Source organism: Panthera onca, chromosome A1 (assembly GCF_046562875.1).
Source record: "Panthera onca isolate mPanOnc1 chromosome A1, mPanOnc1 haplotype 2, whole genome shotgun sequence".
In the NCBI taxonomy this organism is placed as follows: Eukaryota; Metazoa; Chordata; class Mammalia; order Carnivora; family Felidae; genus Panthera; species Panthera onca.
In genome coordinates, this window is record NC_138339.1 from 120,845,749 (window position 1) to 120,864,553 (window position 18,805).

Sequence of the window (18,805 nt, forward strand, 5' to 3'; positions counted from 1 at the left end):
ACACAAGAAGGGGAAGGGCAGAGAGATAGGGAGAGATAATCCCAAGCAGGCCCCACGCTGTCAGCACGGAGCCCAACATGGGGCTCAAAGGGGGGCTTGAACCCACAAACCATGGAGATCATGACCTGAGTGGAAACCAAGAGTCAGATGTTTATCTGACTGAACCACCCAGGCGCCCAGGCTTTTATATTTTTAAATGGTTGGGGGGAAGAAAGAAAACAAAGCAAAAGAAGAATAATATTTCATGACACATGAAAATTATGTGAAATACAGATTTCAGTGACCATAAATAAAATTTTTATTGGAAAACAGCCATGCTTACTCATTTATATATTTTTCCATGGCTGGTTTCATGCCTCATTGGCAGAGTTGAGAGACTGTGTGGCCTATAAAATCTAAAATATTTACTATCTGGCTTTTTGTGGAAAAAGTTTACAGACCCCTGTGTAAGAGAAACAGGAAGAAATCTCTTCCCAGAGTTGAAAGAACCTTGAATTTCTTTAATTATTTAGGATCCTTTTGTCTGTAAATAACAGAAAACCTGTCTCCAATTGAATTAAGTAATGTGGAGAATTAAAGGTAGTCATAAACTCTTTGAAACTTTCCCATCAAGAGGTAGAATCTATGCTACCTCCTCTTGAATCTGGACAGCCTTTATGCCTTCTTTGACCCAGAGCATATGGCCCAAGTGATTCTGTGCCAGTTCAGGCTTGGGCCTGAAGAGACTGGCAGCTTCCACTTCCTGTCTCTTAGAACTTTCTCTCTCCAAGAGCCCTAAGCCCCATATAAGAAGTCTGACTACCTTGAGATGGCCATGCTGGAGAAGCCACATAGATGTGTTCTGCTTGAAGCTCTCAGCTGAGTGTAGACTTCCAGCCATCGCTGCCAAGATGCCAAATATGTGAGGGAAGACATTTTGGACTCTTCAGACCAGCTTATTAGCCAGCTGAATACCACTCAGTGAGCTTAGTTGATGCTACATGGAACAGAAGGATCACCTAGCTGAACGCTGCTTGGCTTCCGACCTACAAAATTGTGAAATAAAATAAAATAGTTGCTGTTTTAAGACACTCCATTTTGGGATAATTATTTCATAGCAATAGACAGCCAGAACAAACAACAGAAAATTTTATCATCTTACATAATAAGAAGTTCAGGGATAGATCAATGTATCCACAGTATATTCTCATACTGCTCTTCTGCAATTCCTTTGGCTCTGCTCTCTGCTTCTGGGTAAGTTTCATCAGCAGGCTGGTAGCCAGATGTCTAGGAGTCTCAGTCAAACCTGACAGTGTCGAGAGCCAGAAGAAACAATGTTCTTAGGAGAGAGAATATGTAGGCTGATCAATTTCTACCCCGGAATTGGGGACGGAGTTGCCTCCTCCGAGTCACTGGGGAAGGAAAGAACACTTGATCAAAACTAGTGAAAGGAATTTGGTTGATACACTTAGGGTGGCCTGTCTTCTTCAGCTGTGCTGAGACAAACAGATAAAGGTAACCAATCCCTTTCCTGTGTGTGCCAGCTCAAGCCTGTTTCCCAACCCTTTCCCGTGTTCCAGATCTTAGCACTTGGCTAATCTGATCCTTCCCCTCCAGCACCGAGCTGTCAGGAGGGCCCTAGCAGGGCCCAGCCCTGTGCCTTGTGAAGCTCAGTTGTAAGTGCTTTCTAGGACAATAGCCTAAACTTCCTCATCCCCTTGGCCCAGGCTTGTCATAAACAGGGAAACGTTCTCCTTATCCTCACATTCGCTAATCCCAAACCATGAAGGTAGCTAGCACTGATTGGACCTCAAAAAAATTTTATCACCAAACCTGACTCCTTTCCCTAAAATCACCTTATCCCATTTTTAGTTCTACGATGTCCTTTTTCTACATCCTATGGATCCTATGGAAACTCGATGTAGTGGGCTTCCAAGTTGGTTGTAAATAGAATCAGATGAGAAGCTTATTAAAAATACAGATGCCCCAGCCTCATGCCAAACCCAGCTCCTCTATTTTTAACAAGTTCCACAGGTAATTCTGATGCACTGCCAGGTCTCTGAACCATTGCTTTAGCAAGCTGGTAAAAATGAGCAGAGAATTCCTATTTGGCTGGTAAGAATCAAAAAGTTTATTTCTGCCATTAAATGTGACCCCTTAGGCAAACTACAGAAGTTCCCCCTTATCCTTCGAGGATGCACTCCAAGACCCCCGGTGGATGCCTAAAACCACGTATAACATTGAAATCTATATATACTATGTTATTTTCCTATACATACATAGCTATGATAAAGTTTAATTTATAAATTAAGCACAGTAAGAGACTAACAACAATAACTAAAAATAAAATACCGCAGTTATAACAATAGGCTGTAATAAAAGTTATGTGACTGTGGCCTCTCACTCTCTCTTATTGTGTTGTATTCACCCTTCTGATGATGGTGATATGAGATGATAAAATGTGTGCTGAGGAGAAGTTGAAATGAATGATCACAGGCGTGGCAACATAGCATTCGGCTACTATTGACCTTCTGACGTTAAATCAGAAGGAGATTCATCTGCTCCTGGACTGCGATTGACTGTTGGTACCTGAAACTGCATCTAAAGGGGGGACTACTGTACTTTAATTCAGTGCCTCAGTTTCCCCGTAAGTAATTTGCCCAATACATCTCTACCTCGGAGGCTCTCTGTAGCGTAAAACTCTTGTTACCTTCTCATTAACCTAGTACCCCTTCTGGTGGCAGTACCTCAGTTTCCCCAGGCACCTAACTATTCCCCTCCCATTGTAGGCAGGCTTGGTAGGAATGTCAGTCAAGGTGCTCTGAGGCACCCTGGCTGACCACAGGGCCTCAGACCCACGTTTGGCCAACCAGATTTTCTCTCTCAGGAAATGAGACAAGTGAAACAGAGACTGAAAATAAGTGAAGTTGATTCGTCTGGCATGAGTGACCCCAAAAGTCTATCTGTTAGTTCCTGCTCCCTGAGCAATCTTGATTCCTGCGCTTTCTGAAACCTGGCTTGCCAGCTATTCCTTGGGGTCTAGGAGCAAGGCCATTGCCCATTTCTTTTGCTTAAGTGACCAAGGGTTGGCTCTGTTGCTTGCCACCAAAGAATCCTAACAGATCCTAGAACTGAGATCTTCGATAGTGTTCTATAGGATAATGATGTCAGAGCTTGCACTCTTATAAAGCCTTTATGAATGATGCTCTTATAACTAAAGTGGCCATTCTACAGGAAGAATTTATTTTAATAATGACATCTTTGTTCCAGTGATAATAGACAATAATAGAGAGTGACAATTCCTCAAGGAGAGAAGGGATTATTCACTGTCCTGCCAAAATGTCTTAAATGGAACCAGGGTTTGGGTAAATACTTTTTATCTAAATGAGGTCCATTGTCCTGGACCTTAGGGAAAGAATGGACAAGAGAAAAAAGAAAAAGGAAAAGAGTTTGGTTTCAGTTTAAACCAGCTCCCCTTCAGCTGCATTTTACCCTTTTTACACACCAATTTAAGAAGATGCCTACTCTTTAAGTATTTAAGAGACGGCTGGAAATTGCATCCAAATATGCATTTTAAGGGGTGACTACTGCCGAGGAAATAGCTTCGGTGACTGAATCTTTTCTTCTCAGCAGCCTCTATTTTGTCCCCTCCCCCAACTCACTGTTACAGTTATTACTAGCTTTTGGTTTTGTTGGCATCTTTGTTATTATGATTCTAGGAACAGTTCCTGAGTCCTTCCAGTGAACCGGGCATGCTGTTGGAGGTTTTAGATGCATTAATTCATTTAATCTTTACCATGGCTCTTCAAAGTTAGTATTATCATCATCCCCATTTTACAGCAGGGGAAACTGAACTCAGTGAGGTTAAGGAATAGGGTTAATGACCAATGAACTCAATCACTTATTATTGGTGTAACCCCATCGGTCCCCAGGCATTTCTTCCACGATGCCCTGTTGCCTTACTTGGAAAGTGCCTGCTTGGTTCAAGCATCACTGGAAAGCGTATTAAATATGGCACTGCATCTCAAGTAAAATGGCAACTGGTCTCACTGTTCATGACACGTCCTGTTTTCCTGAGCAAATTATAAGCTCCTTGAAGTCAAGTACTGTTTTGTCTTCCACGGTATCACCAGCTCATGTCTGGCACACAGAGGAGGTGCTCAAAAATTGATTGTAACATCAATGACTATCTTATAGGGTCCCCAGACCTTAGAGAAAAGGAGGTCAAGAGGCCCCTTCACAGGATATAAAAATTCCAAGTTACCCTTAGAGAATTCAGCCAACTTAAAAGTTTGACCAAGACTTTAAACAGCACAGATGATTAAGGGGCACCTGGGTGGCTCAGCTGGTTAAGCATCTGACTTCAGTTTATGTCATGATTTCACAGTCTGTGAGTTCAAGCCCTGTGTTGGGCTCTGTGCTGACAGCTCAAAGCCTGGAGCCTGCTTTGGATCCTGTGCCTCCCTCTCTCTGCCCCCCTCCCCCCACTCATGCTCTGTCTCTTTCTCTCTCAAGAATAAGTAATTATTAAAACTTTTTTTTTCTTCCAGCACACATGATTCTGAACTTGGGGTCCTGTGCAGTGCTTTCCTTTCCAGAAAAGCTAGTCCCATTTCTAGACACAGTCATGCTTTGGCTTAAGTTTGGGGGAGGAAGTTTCTAAAAACCTGACAGAGAAAGTCGAAGCTGAAAGGCTACAATACCAACCATACTTTTCCTAAGGCCAGCTGCCTCACAAAATGCCCAAATCCAGCTATCATGCTCTCCATTGAGGACTGGGAGCATAAGTTTATTTTATTACTTTCAGAACTAGAGCTAATCTTTGATTGATATAAAACTTGCTATATATCATTGTGTAAATCCCTTTTGTGCCTCAGTTCCTCAAATGTGGAAAATAGCCAAATATCATATACAGCCACTCAAAATTTCCTGGCAACCCTTTTTGGTTCCCTTAGGTGAAGTCTCATTAGTTAACTGCTATTGATTCAGAGTTTGGCCTTTGGATTCAAGCAAACCTAAAATCAGGCTTTGGCTATGCCACGTACTAGCCAAGTGACCTTGAGCAGAACACCGTAAGCTCTCAAAGCCTCAATGGTCCCGCCCTTTGTTGAGAGAATGGTAAAATGTCTTTTTGGTATAGAATGTGTAACCTGGTGCCAGGCACATGATAAGCAGGCAATAAATGGTGGCTTGATTATATCTCTGCTGGCTTCACTTAAATATTTCATTCAAGACAGTCTAACTGTCCAATGCGTTCTTGGAGATTTAAGTGGCAGGTGCGATCTGAACTCATCCTTCAACCATGTATATTATTTTCTCAACTTCTAAATTATAAGCAGAATTAATTAGGAATAAGGCAATGAAGCTATATAGACTTATTTATCTGACAGTTCTGTCCTGAGCTCTCCCTTGGAAAAGGTTCAATATATCTATTTTTCTTACTAGATCTATTATAACCTAGTAGTCTTACTAAGCCTATTATAACCTATTATATTTACTATACCCACTATTCTTACAAAGATTATTTTGACCATATGTCAAGGAGAAGCAACATGGCTATTATATATACCTTGACTGTTTTATTGTCCAAACTTTCCATTTCTATTTTAAGGCTTAATTGTCAGGCATGGAACAGGTTTGGCTTTGAACCTGGTGAGCAGATGAAACATTACTGCCTTCTCAAAAGAGGCTCTTAGCAGGCATTCAAAAATCCCCATCCTGCTTCCTTTTCATTAGATCATTGGTCAGTCCTCTACAGTTTCAAGCCAAACAACTTCAAAGGCTTGAGACCACCCCTTAGATCTCACTGCCTACAGGCAGGACCATTTGAGAGGGAGAAATACTAACACAGGGACAGGAGAATGCTTTGCTGAAGTTTGGTGTGGCTGTAGGAACGGGGGCTATGAAAGGTGGGCCATAGTCTGTAAGAATCAGACTAGGATTTTATGTGTCCCTTTTCCTTCTGTCAGGGAGAGAGGACACTGATCTTGACATACAGCGTGAGCAAAATAACCTTTTTTGTTTTAAGGCCCTGAAATTTTAGGGCCCTTGGTTTCTACTGCCATACCCTAGCCTATCCTGCGTGATACGGAAAAGATACAAATGCAGTTGACTGTGTAACAGACACACTCCCGGAACCGTGCCTACTAAATCCTCTCGTCTTGGCCAACAATTTCCAGAAGGTAGTGGTTTAGTGGTTTAGAGAAGCGAAGCTCTGAACTGCGGTCAACATCCAAATAGTTTTAACAGACTGGTGGAAAGATTCAAAGCGATACTCCTCTAAGCCATTGTGAGGGAGAGAATCATGATTCCTAAATCTGTATTTCCAGCTGGAATTCTCCTCATCTGTCAATAGACTAACCCACTGACGCCCTGGAGAGAATCCAGAGCAGGCTGTCTCTTCCTCACCCTCAGGCATTTCCCAGGTGAGTTGGATAGCTGGGGCTAACCTCAAACTGAGAACATTTGGGGTTAGATCATCCACCCAGGTAGCCCTCACTCACAGGAGTTTATTATCTGTCCCTCAAGTCTCCATGGAGGGAGGGCTCAGGGTTAATGCTAGTCTGGTACACGTTATGAAGAATATCATTATTTTAATTAAAAAAACCCACAAATGCTCTAAATCGTACTAGTAGTAACAATGATGATTATTTGTTGAGTGCTTTCTAGGGGGGATATGCCAAACACTTTACATCTATCATTTTATTTACCCCATGCAACTTGAAGGTTGAAACTAGTAGCTCCTTTTCTACAAATGAAAACAAACAAACAAACAAACAAACACCCCTAAAGCTTAGGGCAGTCCAATAACTTGCCTAAGGTCAGCTAGCCTAGAAACAGAAGAAGTTATGCAAACCTGGAAGCTGTTCTCTTAGACAGGGCATACTTGATTCCACCTCCTGGCCACAGTGTTCTATCTCTCAATCTCCCCACCCAAGGCCTAAAACCCTGGAGTTTTCCTTGTCTTCGTTTTGTTGCCAGTGACCTGATTACATCATTTCTGGTCTCAAAACAACATTGCTCTAGTATATTCCCCAGGAGAATGAGGCCCTCAACACCTGCTTAGTTTCCTCCTGTGTTCAGAGTCTGAGAAACTGATTTAAGAAAAAACAAAACAAGGTAATCCACGGGGAAAGGAAAAAAAAAACCTGGATGGAGAGAAGTTATTTTCTTCTTTGATAACTGTACACGACTAACTAGTAACTAAGGAAAAGAAAACTGATCTAGGGGCTTGTAAGAGAATCTGAGGCGGAAATAGACACTGTGAGCCCAAGAAGGGGGTGGAACCAGAGGCTGCAGCCAGGAAACAAAGGACAGGAAACAGGATTTCTTTTTTCCAAAGTCCAGAACAAAGCTGACGAGGACTTTGGCAGGAAGAGGGACCACCATTTCATACTCACAGTGGAAAAAATACCATGCCCTCAAAATTAAAGATATTTGGGAAGGGATGAGTCATGGAGGAACGGTGATATATAATATTCACTTTCTGAGAATAGACACTTAATATTCCTGCTCAGCATTCTTTTATGATTTGGCTACAGTCCTCATGCCTCTCTATGGAAAGCCAGGGAAAGGTCTGGAAGACTCACCTTGCTTGGTTTGGGATGCTCAACCTGGAGAGCTAAGGTCTTTTCTCTTCTCTCCGTTCCCTCTTTTATACACTGCCATTTCTCTTCCCAGAAAGCCTCTCCCACTGCTACTAGCATAGGTAATTCTTCATTTGTAGGTCATAGCTGAGATGTCTCTTCCTCTAAGGTGCTTTCTCTGACCCTCATTCTCTGGAAGTGAAAGCTAGCTGCCTATCCAGGATCCATTCTCCCTTCTTTCGTATTAACAGTATTCTAATTTTGTTGGTGGTGAAGATCCAATTAAAAGTTACATTTCCCAGCCTCCCTTGCAAGTGGGTGGCCATGTGACACAGTTCAAGCCAATGAGATGTGAAAGGAAGCTGTTAAATTGTACTTCTGGTTCCTTATAAGGGAAGGGCCAGTTCAACAGGCAAACAAGCTAGCCCTATTTGCACTTGGCCCCTCTTCCTGTTCCTGGGCCTCTGACATGGGAACAGCACTCCAACGTCCTTGCACTAGGCGTGAAGTGTCAACGACCATATTGTAATGATGGTACATCAGAAAGCTGGAAGGAAACTAAGGCCCTGATGACATTGGTCTCTGAAGAGGCAAAGTAGAAAATAAGTAACATCTAGATCCACAAAGCAAAGTATGAAAGTCGCCTTTTCAACCTAAGCTGGTTTTGGTGCTACTTCATTCCCTGGACTGAGATCTTGCAGGAGACAATGGCATAGCTTTGATGTGGAGGGTTCAATTAAAAGAGAGCACAGTGACAAAAGTGTGAGGATTTTGAAGTTATTAACTACAATATTAACTACAATATTAGTAATATTACTACAATATTACAATATTATTTGTACTTAACTACAATATTAGTACAATATTAGTAATTCACTACAATATTGTGATAATTAGTTATTAGTAGTTATTTGTAATGAACTACAATATTACTACAATATTAGTAATTAGCTACAATATTGTGATGATAGTAATACTTGGTGAATATCTCCTTTATCTCTAGCCTCTCAAAGTGATTAAGTAACTTCATGTACAACCAATCTCTCTGTTTAGTAACTCCCCAGGCTTTGAGCATACTGACTGCTCCGTGGGAGGACATCATCCAAATAAAAGTTTTGTCTTGTGTTGACTTGTGTGTATAGGAAAGAGCCAGCTTGAAACTGTTTAGACTTGGTTCAATTTCTGGAAAATATTTTGTGGAAAATATTTTCAAGTGGTTACTTTGGTAGGAAAATGTTACCTGGATAAAACATTTGTCAAAATATGATCGCACATCACACTTGCTCCCACTGACCATTTGATAAATCTGCAGAGACAGTGCACGGTTGTGGAAAGCACACATCATGGAAACCTCAGTTAGTGAATGGGAAAATGACCATCATCCACCGATTTGCAAGCAGCCCCTGACTTGGTTTGGGCTCCCCACAGAGCAGACCAAGAAATAAGGGCTGCAGACCAAGTAGTTCATTTAGGAAGCACAGGGACACTGGGAAAGGGTTGGGGAGGTGACAGAGAAAAGGCAGGCAGTCAACAATGGGTGTGTTAGTAAGTCAGCAACTGCAGCAAGTGCCTGGGACTCAACCTTCCTAGGAAACTCTGGGCATCAGTGTAAGTGGCACACCTCAGAAGTATCCCACGGTGGGGGGGGGGGGGAGGGGGGGGTAGAGGCAGTGAGGAAGCTGGGCCACTTTCACATCAATTCCCATCAGTCATTGGTTCAGGCTATCCTCAGAAGGTGAATTCCCTGGCAGCTGCCAGAGCAGGGCAGAGGGGCCTTCTATGTCTGAAAAAAGCCTTTAGGCACAGGGGTGCAGATTCCGGCAACAAGAAGGGTGGAGAACACAAAAACGTAGTACGGTCTAAAGGGCATTGACAGTCAATGCTCCAATCCCCTTCTGGTAAACTCAGACATCAATGTCGGATTTCATAGGTGACATAGAAGTTTTTAGATGCACAAGGACAAACATTTTTGTTCTTCATAGTTATAAATGAGGTTTAAAGTTTCCTAGGGGCGCCTGGGTGGCTCAGTCAGTTAAGCGTCCGACTTCGGCTCGGGTCATGATCTCACGGTCTGTGAGTTCGAGCCCCGCGTCAGGCTCTGTGCTAACAGCCCAGAGCCTGGAGCCTGTTTCGGATTCTGTGTCTCCCTCTCTCTCTGCCCCTCCCCTGTTCACACTCTGTCTCTCTCTGTCTCAAAAATCAATAAACGTTAAAAAAAAAAAATTTAAAGTTTCCTTCGACTTCATGCATACGGTGCTGGGTTTTCCATTTGTGGAACTGATGTAATAAACAGATTGTAAAAGAAATCAAGTAAAACAAAGGTGATCCACGGGTCTGAAGAATACTGAGAACAGTAACTACACGGATGGTACGCTCCTATGTAAAGGTAGTATTTGGGAATCACTGATGGGTGTTTTACCAGTGGTGAAACGGAAACATAAAGCCAGGCTGCTGAGTGTGCAACAAACGCCTATTCTGCACCAAGCAGTCTTCCAGAATATAAGAGGTGTAGAAGGCACGAACCCTGTTGCCAGTAGAGGCAGGAGTCGCAGCAGTAGTAATAGCAGCAGAGGTTACGGTAGCAGCAGCAGAACAGGATGAATGGCAGTGATGCCTGATGGGCGAGGCCCCGAGAGGGGGTGCCTGAGGCCCACCACCACCAGGGCTCTCGACTTCCCACAAGAAAAAGTTCAAGAGCAAGCCATTTAGAGAAAGGGACAACGATTTGCTAAGTATAGGGGGGAGAAAGGAGCTCCTTCACAGACTAAGTAGTGGTCTCTCCTCCCAGATGAGAAAGAGGACCACCCTTGGCCTCTAACGAAGCGTTTTATGACTTTTTTTTTTTTTTTTTAAACCAGGTAACTGTGCAGGGAGAGGCTCACTCTTTAACTTTGGGTTTATTTTTTATGTTGGGTGGGTAGTTTTTCCAACTGTCTTAAGGCTGTGCAGTTCCTCACACGGGACAATTTTAAGAATGGCCGAATTTTGTGGCTTTTATTGCCGGAGGGAGTGAGGTCTCGTGGTCTCCTATGGGTCGGATCTTGTGACTCTTTTTATGACCTGCTGACGTTCAGGCTGAGGGTCAGCCTGACACCAACATGGCTTTACTTGGGTCAACTTGACTCCTGAGTCTCCTTTCCCTTCTGCACCAGTGGCGGCGGCAGCAGTAGCATTGGGAGCAGTAGTGGTAGGAGCAGCAGTCGTAACATCAGTGGTGGTATTAGCAGCGGTAGCAGGAGCAACAGGAGGGGCAGCGGTGGTGATGGGTAACAGCCAGCGAGGGTTTACGCTCGCCGGCCCCCTACTCGCCGTCCTCGGGGAAGCCATGCCAGCCTCGATAAAATTCATGAAACAATTAAAGGGCGCTCTGTCTAGGCAGAGAATGAGACACAAGGTGATACTGGGAGATGGTGTCAGTGAGGTCTCTGAGAAGGGAAAAGAAGCCTTCACTGCAGCATCAGCAAAGACAGAGCGAAGGGTTCCGGCCTGTTAGTGGTCACGGTCTGAGAACAAGGAAGGCACAGGCGTAGATTCTTCATCTATGGGCCCATCTCCTACTCCACCCAGGTCACAGAGCTGGGCTCAGCAGTTGGGGGCAGGAAGGACAGAGAGGAAGCTGCCCGGCTGCCCCCGAAATGTGCTGTCTTGAGAAGCTGCCTTCTTGTGTAAGACCACATGAGATCCAGATGGCAATTTCTGGATTTGTGACTTCCTATGCAGAAGTCACATTTTCCAGTACATCCTAATTCTATTTAGTGCGTGTGTGTGCAATGGCCAAATGTCGTTAACAATGGCCAGGCATGAAAATGAAGACAGTCATTAGGCCCGATGGGCTTAGCAGCTGCACCAGCTCTGTGTTCGTAGAGGGGAGGTGCGGTGTGCAGGAGCCCTGGCAGGGCTGCATCCAAGTGTCATGGGGCCTCCAGGGACCATCACTCATCTGTAAGCACAAATCGGGACTGACAGCAACGTCACATTCAATCAAGGCCTAGTCTCACCCTCGGAGCCACAGACTTGCTACAGAAAATGCCCGAAAGGCTTCACTCAGCCAACAAATAGCTGCTTATTTGCATTAGAACTTGAATTTGTATGTTGTTTACTTCACTTAGGCACAGAGAAAGGAAGTGTATATAGTGTATGCTCACATAGTTCTCCGTCCTTCTGCTCTCAAACTGGGTCAGCTAAGATTAAACCAACCAGCCATGGGGCAGGCAGGGGTGAGGTGGCTCATCAATCAGACGGCCTGGGTCTGGATGTTGGTTCTGCCTCCCACTCTAGCACGAGGCCCGGGGACATCTGCTTAGTTTCCCAGAGCTTTGCTCTTTCTGTAAAATGGGCACAGGAGAAGCACCCACGTCATAGGACTCTCATGAGAACTATATGAGGCAAATTTTTAATTTGGTGCCTGACATACAATAGGTGCTTAAGCAATGCAGGGTTATGACTAAGTATGCCTGATTTTTATTGTAGCAGTCTTTACTTAGATAGGAAGCTAACTGAATAAGGAGACATTACACTGAGGTGGCTCTGATGCCTGGTGGCAAGCAAGCAAACCAGACTCTAAGCAAGCATATGCCCCCAGGTTACGAAACCAAAACCTAAGGACGACCAATCACAGACAGCCAAGTAGGCTTTGAGCTGTGGCCAAACACCTTCCTCCCTTGGCTTCTGTACCTTCTCGAAGTCTTTCCCCGGCTCCAGTCAGTGGAGCTCTCACAACCACTTCCGGTTTGGAGCTGCCTGACTCCAACAGACTTTCACCCAAATAAACTCTCCAAGTTTTTAATATGCCTCACTTTCTCTTTTAACAGCACAAAGAGGAATTTACCCCAAAATGGGGACAGGATTTGCCCAGATGCAAGCCTTACAAGAAGAAAACAACAAGAGAGAGGCAGGAGAAGGGAGTGAGGTTCTGAAATACCCAACACGAATGGAAGTTGGGAAAAAGAGAGCCTGTCACAAAAGTACTCATAAACACAAATTAATCTGACTGACAGAGCATAACATTTAAAATAACTTGGTGGGGAAATGCATATGTTTATTCATAAATAAAAAGGGAAATGAGACAGAGGATAATTAAAATGTTTATGGCAAGTGGGAAAGGAAGTCATTCTTCTTTTGCAGGCAATATCAAAACACTAACGCCGATGGCAGTCTCCTGTGGGAGGACAGCCTTCTCTTGCTGCCACCAGAGAGCCATGGTCTCCCCTGGACCATGGTGGCAGCTTCTCAGCGGCCTCCTGCTTCCACTTGCGCCCTTGGACAAACTAGTCTCTGCCCAGCTGCCAAAGTTATCTTTTAAAAATATAAATTTGAGGGGCGCCTGGGTGGCTTAGTCAGTTAAGCCTCTGACTTTGGCTCAGGTCATGATTTCATGGTTCATGATTTTGAGCCCCACATTGGGCTCTGCGCTGACAGTGCGGAGCCTGCTTGGGATTCTCTCTCTCCCCTTTTCTCCGTCCCGACTTCCCCCCACCCCCGCCCCGCTCAATAAAGAAATAAACTTAAAAATATATCTATAAATCAGATTATGTTACTGCTCTGCTTCCCATTCTCTCTAAGGGCTTTGCAACAGACTTAAAATAGAATCCATACTCCCTGCAGTGGCTGAAAGGTCATGACCAGGTCTTTAAACACTTCTTTGGTCCCATCATACATTGCCATCTCGCTGATGATTCTAAAACAGGCCAAGCTCTTTCCCACTGCAAGACCTTTCCCTCCCCATGGACCACTTCTGCCCACATCTTCACCTGGCTGGCTTCCTATAGCATATGAGGCTCAGTTCAGACATCACCTCCTTGAAGAAGCCTTTCTCAACCACTCAACCAAATGTTAATTCTCCTGCCCTATTCTCTATCCTATTACTTTCTTTTATTCTCTTTCTAGCATTTTAATGCTAGGCACGGTCACCTTCTACATTTCTTTATGCACTTAGGATCTGACCCCCACACATACTAGGATGGGAGCCTCTGGAAAGAGGGAACTTGTTCACCAATGAATCTCACGGAGTAGAGTGGCATCTAACACTGAGAAGAGATTTCTTGAATACATAAGTAAATAAATATGTATTTCAGTCTCCTAAAACCCTCTCCCTCTCTACCTCCCAGTGACACAGAGCTAAAAGCAAAAACTGTCCAAAGCCAGCCAGTTCTTCTCTCTTTGTTGAAGATCTTACCAAGCTTACCAGATGGAAGGGGGCATAGCAGATCTACACAGTGAGGGGTCTGACTTTGGGGGAGATGAGCAGGGTTTTCTCCAGCAGAGGGAGATCTGCAGACTGGTGAGTGATGGGACCCTAGAGATATTCTCCTGCAGATCCCTGGGATCACATGGAGACCTGGGGCATTAAAGCATGGGACGGGGAGAGCTTCATGGTGGGCTCAGGGAGGCAGGACCCACATGTGGAAGCCCAGCTTGGGACTGTTCCTCCCTGAGAAGCATGCAAATGCAGGGTCAGCAGGTTACAGGTGCTCAGCTGTGCCTGGACAAGACCCAAGCATCTGTCTGTGGTGTCACCTACAGAGGTCTCTCCACTCCCTGGGCACTCTGTGAAACCTGGGGATGGAGGAGCTGGAATAACAACTGAAACTGAGTTTCCTGAAAGCCTCATGGAATGGGGGGAGTACAGTTGGGTTTCTTTGGATTTTTTACAAAAATAACCAAGTAATGGGACATTTCAGACACATCTCAGTTGTGGAAGTAGATTACACTTGTCACAGTCACTTTTGTTTAGTAAGACATTGCAATGCCAGGCCTGACCTGGGCACTTTTCACACCTTACTCCCCCTTAAACCTCAAGACAAGGATATGAAGAAGGTGCTATTATCTATCTATCTATCTATCTATCTATCTATCTATCATCTCTCTATTTATCATCTATCATCTATTAATCATCTGTCTATCATCTATCTATCTATCTATTATCTATCTACCTATCATCTATCATTTATCTATCCATCTATCATCTATCTATGTCTATCTATCTGTCTATCATCTATCTATCTATCTATCTATCTATCTATCTATCATCTATCTACCAACAGATTTAGAAGCCGAGTTCCAGTGATGCTTGGCAGCCAGCTCCCAGTCTGTCTGGGGCCCGTGGCAGAGTGTGGTGCTCTCACGCTCCTCACACTTAGAGGTGGCTCCACTTTGTGATCGGCATCCCTGCCCTTACCCGTTTTGACTGTGAGGTCTGTGAAGAACCCCTGCTCCAAGACCAACCCCCGGCCTAGGTCATTCTGCATCGGCTCTTTGTCCTGCTGCTAGAAACAAGAAAGGGCTGCCAGCCTGACTGTGGAAGGGAACAGTCACAGCAGCCTGCTCTTGAAGGGGGAACAGGGTGTTCTGTCCTGCAGGGCCACAGGGCAAGGGAAGGGGATATTGCTTTCCTCCAGAGGTTTGGGCAGGGATAGTTTTCACCCCGAAGAGGCTACAACAGCAAAGTGCTTAGGTAGACTGAGCTCGCTCTCACGTCCTCCTCTCTCCCCAATGCCTGCTGGAGGCACCCAAGGGGACATAAACACTGCCTGTTATTTCCTTTTCCTAGTCCACCCACTGCACGACATTAAGAGTTGTTTTCTTGCCTCAAAGACACAAAGATCTCTTCCTTGAATATCTGGAGACAGGTCAAGTGGTCTTAAGCACATTAGAAAAAATAGAATTGCCTGCACCCTCCTGGCAAGGAACAGTGGTCTATTATATAATACACCATGTTTTCATGATCGGGGCTTCCCATATGCCCCCCTAACCACTCCTCCTCACTGTGCCCATCCCACCCCCTTATACACAGCCAGTTTAGTCCTACGGCCCAGGGTTTTTCCTGGGATTGAGAAAAGGTCCAGGGAAATGAGTTCATATGGGAGCATTTGAGACTTAATTATTTCATTCTTGGAAAGTGAGGGCAGGATGGGGGTGAGATGAGGAGCATAGTCTGAAAGGAAGAAACCAGGGCCCCCGTGTGACTCAGTCAGTGAAACGTCCAACTCTTGCTTTCAGCTCAGGTCATGATCTCACGGTATGTGGGTTTCAGCCCCATGTCGGGCCCTGCATTGACAGCATGAAGCCTGCTTGGGATTCTCTCTCTCTCTCTCTCTCTCTCTCTCTCTCTGCCCCTCCCACACTCACTCTATCTCTCTCTCAAAATAAATAAATCAATACATTTTATTTATTGGGATTCTCTTTTATTGGAAAAGACTGTTTTGGACCCAGGAATGACTGCTTTGGTAGAAGTTCGGTCCACAAAGGCAGAGCAGCTGAGACCATCACCAATCACTGTAAGTCACAATCCCACGCCTTTCCAGTTTTCATTCCTGAGACAAGGCCTGTACCCAGGGCCAGTAAGAGGGATGGGCATGGGGTGGGATGGGGAACAGGCAGACCGGGAGGGGCATTTGGCTGAGCTTCTAGGGCAGAAGGGGGCCTCCAATTCAGATGCTTGGAGGTTCGGGGCATTTACATATTCTTGCCGGGCTCAGTCAATCAGAGCTTATAGTCGGGGCACCCGCAGCCTGGGAGACCAGGAAAAGGCTGCTCAGTTCTCACGCTGCTGCAAGAAGCTGGGGAGGGTGCGGTGTGTAGCTGACCGACAGCCCCTCTGGTCCCTCCGTAGGTCCAATGCTTTCCAGAACTGCTCCCAGCAATGACTCTGCACAGCAGAGTCCTAGTGCACGATTCCTCTAACTCTGGCTTGAGAACTCTCCACTAGCCTGGCTGAAACTTTCTTAGATCCACTCCACAGTCAGACTCTTCCTGACCATCTTTCCTCCCTAGGTCTCTTTTAAACTTAAAAAAAAAAAAAAAAAGTACATTTATTTACTTTGAGACGGGGGTGGGGAGGGCAGGTAGAGAGGAGAGAGAGAATTCCAGAAAGGCTCCATGCTGTCAGCATAGAGCCGGATGCAGGGCTCAAACTCATGAACTGTGAGATCATGACCTGAGCTGAAATCAAGAGCCGGACACTTAACCGACCAAGCTATCCAGGTGCACCCTACGTCTCTTTAAACAGATATCAGACACACAAAAGGTCTGAAGACTCCCCCTGCCCACTCCTGCTCCCTCCATTTTCCACAAATAAATCTTGTGAACTTCATCACATCTTGGCATCTGCTTCTAGAACCCAGTCTAGCACAGGAATGGTTGGAGAAAGCAGGCAGAAAGATGGGGCTGCGGAACTGCCTCACTCACCACCATGAATGCAAGGAGAACACCATCCTGAATAGAATACGGGGCACAGAGTTTCTGGCATAAGGTGACAACCTCACTGCTGAAGTTTCACTGGTGGTGGCCTGGGGAAGCATCCCGGTGGAAGGGAACAGCCTGATGGGAGTGGTAAGAAGTGGGCATTTGCACGATATGGGAGACCAGTGTGGCTGATGTCTATAAGGGCAGCAGAGTTAGCTGGTTATTGCTAAATTGTCTTGAAGCTCTGCCAGCAGGGAGAAACTGAGGGTCATTAACAAACTGTTAAACAAACAGTTAAAGGCTAAGTATGACAGCCAGAGGGCTTATCTGGTAGCTTACAAAGAGGCCCTTATTTCCTGGAGTAGAGAAGCTAACCTAGAGGAGGAACCGAAGCAGAACTTGATTGTTGGGAGCTTCAGAGTTGCAGAGACATGTACAAGCTCAGCCCGGACTCACTGTTATGCTGAGGTCAAAGCCCTGGCTGGAAACCCTGAAACGTAGGATGGGAACATCTGGGTAGATGCTCTGGTCTTGTTCACATCCACAGGGAGGCCTCCCTCTCCCGTGAGGTGCCTCTGCAGAGGTAGCCCACTTCTTCCTGGTTAGAGTTAGCCCTTGCCAGTGCTGGATGATGCTGTAGAGGTCTCTCCCCAAAAACATCTCATGGAGCTGCCCTCACTTCCCAATAAGCAGGATTAAACTCCAGGACATGCTGGGCTTCTTAAGGGAGAAAGCGATTATACAATGAGAGCAGTGAGAATTAGCTAGCCTGCATCACCTACAGCTAGAGAAGGCCCTCAGGGGTTATATTTGAGGGTTCTTGAGCAAGGGGCAAGAACGTAAGACTCAAAATACTTTGACTTAGAGGCACCTTCCTGGGACACGGGATTTAATGTGTGAAGGTGGGACACATGGGTGGCTCAGTCAGTTTAAACATCTGCCTCTTGGTCTCGGCTCAGGTCACGAGCTCACAGTTTATGAGCGTAAGCCCCACATCAGGTTCTGTGCTGACAGAGTGGAAACTGCTTGGGATTCTCTCTCACACGTGCGCACACACACACTCTCTCTCTCTCTCTCTCTTTCTGCCTCTCCCCTGCTTGTACACTGTCTCTCTCTCAAAAAAAAAAAAAAAAATGTGTGAAGGAACCCAGGGTTTGAGGCAAACTTGCGGTTAGGGTAGCTATGACAGACAATCTCCATTGGCCCTCCTCCTCCTAGTACTCATGTTCTTTTTTATAATCCCTTCCCACTGAGTTTAGGTTGGATTTATGGACTCATTTGTACCACATAGAATATGGCAGAATTGGGACACCTGGGTGGCTCAGTCATTTGAGTGTCTGACTTCAGCTCAGGTCATGATCTCCAGGTTCATGAGTTCGAGCCCCGTGTCGGGCTCTGTGCTGACAGCTCAGAGCCTGGAGCCTGCTTGGGATTCTGTGTCTCCCTCTCTCTCTCTGCCCCAACTCTGCTCATGCTCTCTCTCTCAAATAAATAAACATTAAAGAAAAATTTAGCATATGGCAGAAGTGATAGGATGTCACTTTCGTGATTAGATTGACTTGGAAGTTTTGGGCTTTCTTACTCTTCTCTTTCTCTCACAGAGTCCAGCCACCATGTAAAGAAGTTCAGACTGTCCTGCAGGAGAAGCCACGTGGAGAAGAAAGGTCCTGGAGGATGAGAGGCCACGTGGAAGAGAACTGAGGCATCCCAGCCAGCACCATGTGCCAGCCACATGAATGAGCCTTCTTGGAAGCCCTCCTGACCCCAGTCAAGGCTTCAGACCATACAACCCTGGCTGACGCCTTGACTACAACCCCATGAGGATCCTTGAACCAGAACCATCCAGCTAAGCCACTTCCACCCCGGCCCACAGAGAGCATGACATCATTTATATTTGTTGTTTGAAGCCACCAGGTTTTGGGAAATTTGTCCACAGCGACAGACAACTAATCTACAGACCTCAGAAGCCTGGGCGAAATGACGGTCCACAGTGAACACAGTGCTTTTCTCTGAAACGGGGTCGAGGGAGACCAGACGGATCTGGAGAATGGCTGCAG

The 18,805-nt window shown here is 45.4% G+C and overlaps 1 long non-coding RNA gene across 1 annotated transcript in view; it reads right to left on the reverse strand.

Moving 5' to 3' along the window:
- Positions 1-324: 324 nt before the first annotated feature.
- Positions 325-18,805, reverse strand: part of LOC144616927 (uncharacterized) — a 35,863-nt gene continuing 17,382 nt past the window's right edge. Inside the window, exon 3 of the long non-coding RNA XR_013556828.2 lies at positions 325-1,391. This is a non-coding gene — a long non-coding RNA (uncharacterized LOC144616927). The remainder of the gene's footprint in view (positions 1,392-18,805) is intronic.